This window comes from Triticum dicoccoides, chromosome 4B (assembly GCF_002162155.2).
Source record: "Triticum dicoccoides isolate Atlit2015 ecotype Zavitan chromosome 4B, WEW_v2.0, whole genome shotgun sequence".
Classification (NCBI taxonomy): domain Eukaryota; kingdom Viridiplantae; phylum Streptophyta; class Magnoliopsida; order Poales; family Poaceae; genus Triticum; species Triticum dicoccoides.
In genome coordinates this window covers 636,765,509-636,771,531 of record NC_041387.1, presented here as the reverse complement: position 1 = coordinate 636,771,531, position 6,023 = coordinate 636,765,509, and the positions used below count along the sequence as shown (strand labels likewise).

General features: G+C 48.1%; 1 pseudogene; it reads right to left on the bottom strand.

Moving 5' to 3' along the window:
• Nucleotides 1-3,200: 3,200 nt before the first annotated feature.
• On the bottom strand, nucleotides 3,201-6,017 carry LOC119291943 (annotated as a pseudogene).
• Nucleotides 6,018-6,023: the final 6 nt, after the last annotated feature.

Below are 6,023 nucleotides of genomic sequence, written 5' to 3'. Positions count from 1 at the left end.
GGTATGTATGGGCGATGATGCAGGTGGCGAAGGTGGAGGGTTATGATTGGGTGTCGGCGGTGTAGGGGCATTTGGTTGGGATGGTGGTGAAGAGGTATTTGGAGATTGAGATGTCAGGAGAGGAGCATAAAAAGGGAAACGAGTAGGAGGGTGGTTAGGTGGAGAAGTAGTGGGGTGTGATGGAGAAGTACGTTGAGCAAATGGAAAGATGTGTTCGGCAAAGGTGACATGCTGAGATACAAGAACCCGACCGGTGTATAAGTCAAGGAAGCGATAGCCTTTGTGTTCATCCGAAAAACCGAGGAGAACACACGGGAGAGAGCGGGGAGAAAGCTTATGAGCGGTGGTAGCGGAAGTGTTAGGAAAACAGAGGCAACCAAAAACACGAATGTCGGAGTAGTTTGGGTGACACAAAAACATAGAAAAGTAGGGGTGATGTTGGGATTGGCTTTGGTAGGACGGATATTGAGAAGATACGTAGCGGCATGGAGAGCCTCAGCCCAGTATTGGTAAGGCATGGAAGATTGAAGAAGAAGGGTACGGATAATATCATTTATAGTACGAAGAGAACCTTCAGCTTTGTTGTTTTGAGGAGAAGTGTAGGGACAAGAAAAACGGAGAAGAACGCCGTGGTTAAGAAAGAAGGTATGATTTTTAACATTATCAAATTCACGACCATTATCACATTGTATAAAGCGAATAGGGAGAACGAAGTACATCACGAAGAAGAAGAGTTTTGGTGGTGGAGGGAAGTTGATCCTGACCAACACAATAGATGGGTATAGAAGAACCGTCACCGAGGGTGATGGATTTAAAAAGTGGTGAAGTGTAAGAGGAGAGAAACGTACTAGATGCAGACATATGACTAGAAGCACCGGAATCGAAAATCCAATCCGTACCTGTGTTGCCTTGGGAGGCAAAATTGTTCATGGCCTGGATGAAGGCGGCTTGGTCCCAGCTTGGCGGTGTAGCAGATGTTGGTGTTGGCAGTAGGGCCGGCTGGTACGACGGCGAGGGTAGTAGAGCCAACGGTGGAGGCGATGGAAGCAGGGTCGGCTGGTACGACATCGATGGCAATAGGGTCGACGGTGGGGTGTAGTAGTGGCCGCTGTCAGCGTAGTAGGGAGCGCCATATGATGGAGCAGCATGGTAGGCGTGAGTCGGCGGGCGAGGCATGAGGAGTCCTGGGGCACGAGTATGGGGCCGCACGCCGGGCTGCTAGGCACTGGTGTAAGCCGGTGGAGCACCGAGGGGAGCCGAAGCGGACCATGGCATGGGCCAAGCTTGTACGAGCCCCATCCAGGGATCATGTAGAGGACGCCAAGGCGTAGCTGCTGGTGGCGCACTTGGGGCCGACGACGGTGAAGGAGTGGGCACCGAGCGCGTCGTAGGCGGTCGGTAGATGGGGTTCTTGCTGGGATAATTAGGGCCGGGACGCCAGCCTGGCGGTAGAGCGGGCGCGGTCGAGGAGGAAGGCACCGCTGGTGAAGGGGGCGCCGCGGGTGGCGCCGTGGGTGCCGGACCGCGCGGAACGGCGGCGAAGAGCTGAGGGCGAGCGTCCTTGTTGGTTTGAGCACGATCGGCCCACTGGAGGATGGAGCGCACCTCGGCAAAGGTTGGCTGGGGCCGCATCATGGGTATGAAAGAAGCCTGCTTATCGAACTGTTCGCTGAGCCCGATGAGGAGGATGTTGATAAGCTGCAGGTCTTCAACGGGATCACCAAGTTCACGTAGTTCGTCGGCGATGGACCTGAGGCGTTGGCAGTAGACACCGAGGGAGGAGTCGCCTTGCACCGTATTCCTGAGCTCGGTGTGGAGTAGATTGGTGCGAGCATCGATGTTGTCTTGGAACAACTGCTGAAGGGCCACCCAGAGACCGGCGGCGGTGGCGGCTTCCCGGAAGACGAGATTGAAGATCTCGGTGGAGACGCGCATGTAGATTCATTGGATGATAGCGAGGTCATCCTTGACCCATTGGAGATCATGGGATTGCGGCACGGCGGTGGCGTCGAGTGGGAGCGAAGATTGCAGCGCCCGAGGTGAACTTCGAAGAGGTGGTGCCAATGGTAATAGTTGTGGGAGGTGAGATCGAGGGTAATGGGGATATAGGGACTAATATCGAAAATTGTATCGGTGAAGGAGAGCACCGGAGGCATAGGTGGTGGTGGTGGTAGCCCGAGGAAGTCGCGGCGGCGGCACGGGCGAGGGTAGCGGCCCGGCGCTCGAAGTAGCCGGGCAGCGGCAGCGGCGGTGGGATGGGCAGCGGAGCCATACCCTAGGACCAGAAACCGTAAGATACCATGTAAGATTGAATAGAACTATTGTTGATTGATTATTGCAGCCGCATACAGCAGTATATATAAGAGATTACAAGCCAACTAGACCTATTAATACGACTAGGACTAGATAACTTGAGAGCCAAGTAATAGTCTAACACATCCGTGCGAGGTGGACAGTTCTGGACATGCAAACAGCGTCAGCTGGGTATTGCGAGCACTCTGAACGACTAACGAATTCAGGTTCCATTTCAGTATCCCTTCCTTTCAACAGCTCAAAAATCTACGGACCAACCCAATCGAGGAAAGTAACCACCACGGATTATAAGGGTATGAATGATTCCACAACCAAGTTAATTTACTCAACTGAAGTTACACAGAAACGAATCCACTTTTCAGAGCAATTAACTACTTCTGTCAATATCTCTTATCGTCGTTTCCATCATCATTCTTTGCTCTGAAACTGGGTTTAGGGATTCTGAAATGGAACAGAAACAAAATGTAGCAAAAACTTACCTGATGGAAACCCGAGCTGAGCTAATCGTGCGCAAAACGGCGGCAAGAATCGAAACCGGAACCAAAACTTCACTGTGAAGCTCTCAGCGTCAGCTTGTTTTATGACAGGTAGGAGATGGAACTCACTGTGAAGTTGTGAGAGGAAACCCACTCCTTGATTGGGTGACTCTAAGCTAATTCCTTATGTCTGAAATATACAATTTGATCCCAATTTTTTTTGGATGGATTCACCTTTTACTAACTTAATTACCCGCTGAGATATCAAAAAAATAAAAGCACAACTTAGTGCTCATAAACAGTTAGTTAGATTCTTCTTTCCTAGTGTGACTTAGACAACGTAGGATTGCCATCAAGGGAACATATATATCACTCTCTTAAAAACACCAAACTCAACATAACATATTAGGCTAGCGACACCTTAACGATTCATATAACGGCACCTTAATGTCTCTCACTGGAATTATCAAGTACTCGCATACAAGATGTTACCAGCCCAGAAACTACAATAATTTGCCCATTTTACATCCTGCATTGTACCAAAATGACCCCAAACATGCTAAACAAGCAATTCAAGTTCAACCCGTACCGATTCTGACCTCTCACTAATATCACCATCAGTCAAAGACCAAATTTTCTCCATCTCACTGAAAACCGGGAGGACGGATCTGCAGGACAAGGGTGCATGAATACAAGATCTCTTCAGCCAGGGGGGCGCCGCCCGGGTCAGAGAGCTGTTGCTGCTCCGGGGGAATGCCCACCTCACAGTAAATCCACGCTTTGATGTCGTCAATGGTCTGTGATTGCATAAACGCATGCTCAATGATTTTCATCCAGCTAACCGTCCTGACAAAGATGCGCATGTGGCGCGACACAAGATAAATGGTAGACTCATTGGGCACGTCATAGTCAACCAAGGTGCGGCCATCCTCCATTACGTTCCCAGCATAGATGAGACATTGTCTGCCTGGGGGAACACCAGTTTCATTGAAAATCTTTACCTTCACACCGTATATGCTATCTTCTCCCTCAACCTCAGTAGTCATGATCTTGTCATTCGGTGTCTTGACCATGACATTCATCCGACCTCCCTCACACTTGAGGAGGCGCACAACAAGAAAAAGGGTAGATTCATTGTACACGTCGTAGTCAGCCAAGGTGCGGCCATCCTCCAGCTGCTTCCCTGCAAAGCAGAGACGCTGTCTGCGTGGGGGAATGCCGTTTTTTTCGAAAATCATTGCCTTCACACTGCTTATGGTATCCTCTCTGTCAACCTCAATAGTCATGATCCTGTCAGTTAGTGGCCTGACAAAGATATGCATCCCTCGGGGCACAAGATCAAGGGTGAGGGTGGACTCCTCCTCGATGCTGTAGTCCTCCAGGGTGCAGCTGCCCACCAGCAGCTTACTGCCAAATATGAATCTCTGCTGGCCTACAGGGATGCCCTCCTTGTCTCGAATCTTATCCTTGACATCCCAGACCGTATCTGATCCCTTGACCTCAAGACTGACTGTCTTTAAACAGTGAATCTTTCTTTTTATGCGAAGATTTGTAGACTGGATCTTTACAAAGATCTCCATCTGTTGAACGAGCGCACAAAACATATTAGCATCTTAGACAAAAAGGCTTTCATTAAATACACAAAACGGTAAATGAAATGAACAGTACAAATTTCAACAGATAGTAGAACTAAAAACAGAAATCTGCACATTAACCGCAATAAATCATCACATTCCACAGTGATAATAGTTGGTGGTGCACGGGGTAATACATCTTGTTAGTATCAGAAGGACTAGTAAATTAACTCCAAATATAAGCATCAGGATTGTTTGGCCTATGTTGTCAGTACTTCATAGATGTAGAACAATTTTTTGAGAAAATCAAGTATCTTACACAAAGTTGACAGTTATTGTGATAAAAGACATACTACTAGAGAATCCTACAGATTAGCCCTTCCCATTTTAAAAATATGAACCAACAAGAACATGTTTGATATTCGCCATCTAACTAGTATATGATGTGCATCACCCCTCCTTGTGTGCAAGGTCAATTCATCAGGGAGTCTGTCGGCAATGTTGGATCCACTCGGATGACAAAAAGTGAAAGAAACAACTATCTTTTAAGGAATATGGATGCTTCGATCCACTCGATTTCTAGAAAATATGACACTGCAAAATTGTTTACTGCAAGCGAACCAACAAAATCATCGAGATCTTGAGGAAACAAGTAATACAAATGCATCGGGCAAAGATGGAGCAGGGCATGAGAAAAGGCAAGTGAAACAGAGACTCGACAACATGTACTGTTCAAGATGCATCTCATTGGTATCCTCACTATTGTCCTGTTACGAAACAGATTCTGGTCTATAAGCACTCCCCAGAAGCAGAGTATCCATTTATCCTATATGGACATAACCTATCATAAAAATCAAACCTACTTCCTAATTGTTTGTTGTTGTATCCAGTAACCTTTCTTAGGTGGCATTAGTAAGAAAACAACCATGGATACAAATCAATGATAACGAAAATCGTGAGACGCACAAGCTGGAAGTAATGCTTTCTGAGTTATTATGGTCTTACGGAACTGATGTTTCAGTAAGTATAAGTACCTTCAGTTGAGAGTTATCGGCCGCCGAGTCACTCTTTTTTTAAGTTCTGCATCAGACACAAAGGCAATGATTATCAGTAGTAGCAGCATAATTAGTTCCACCGAAATAGTGTTAAAATTTCCAAATGGACAACCGAGTTTTTTTATTATTGAGCACATCATAAACCTAAATTAGCTCAAAGGGATCGAGCCAAAAGGGGGAAATGATGCCAATTTTTTCTTTCACCCAAATTAAAGCATTCCAAACAAGTGACGGAAAGGACTCAAATTTGGAGAGGGAGAGGAGAGATTACCGGCGAGCTTGGGATTGGCACCGGGAGGAAGCTCCGTGTAGGCCGTCTTCCACCTCTCCCTGCTCGCCTCCGCTTTCAATCACAAAAAGATGAGTGAAAACCCTAGAGGGAGGAAGGAGAGTGACTGGCGGCTGAGCGAATGGATGACCTGGGGGAGGCGGGCATAGAGGGTTTCCAACAGCTGGTACTGGGCCTTGTTGGTTTCCTCCACCCGCGCCAGCATCGACTCCAGGTCTCCAGCCGGTCCGAGAGACGCCGGACGGGATCTCCGGCCTCCGCAGGCGGAACCTCCGGCGGCGCCGCCCCCGAACCGCCGCCGCTCATGGGACGACAG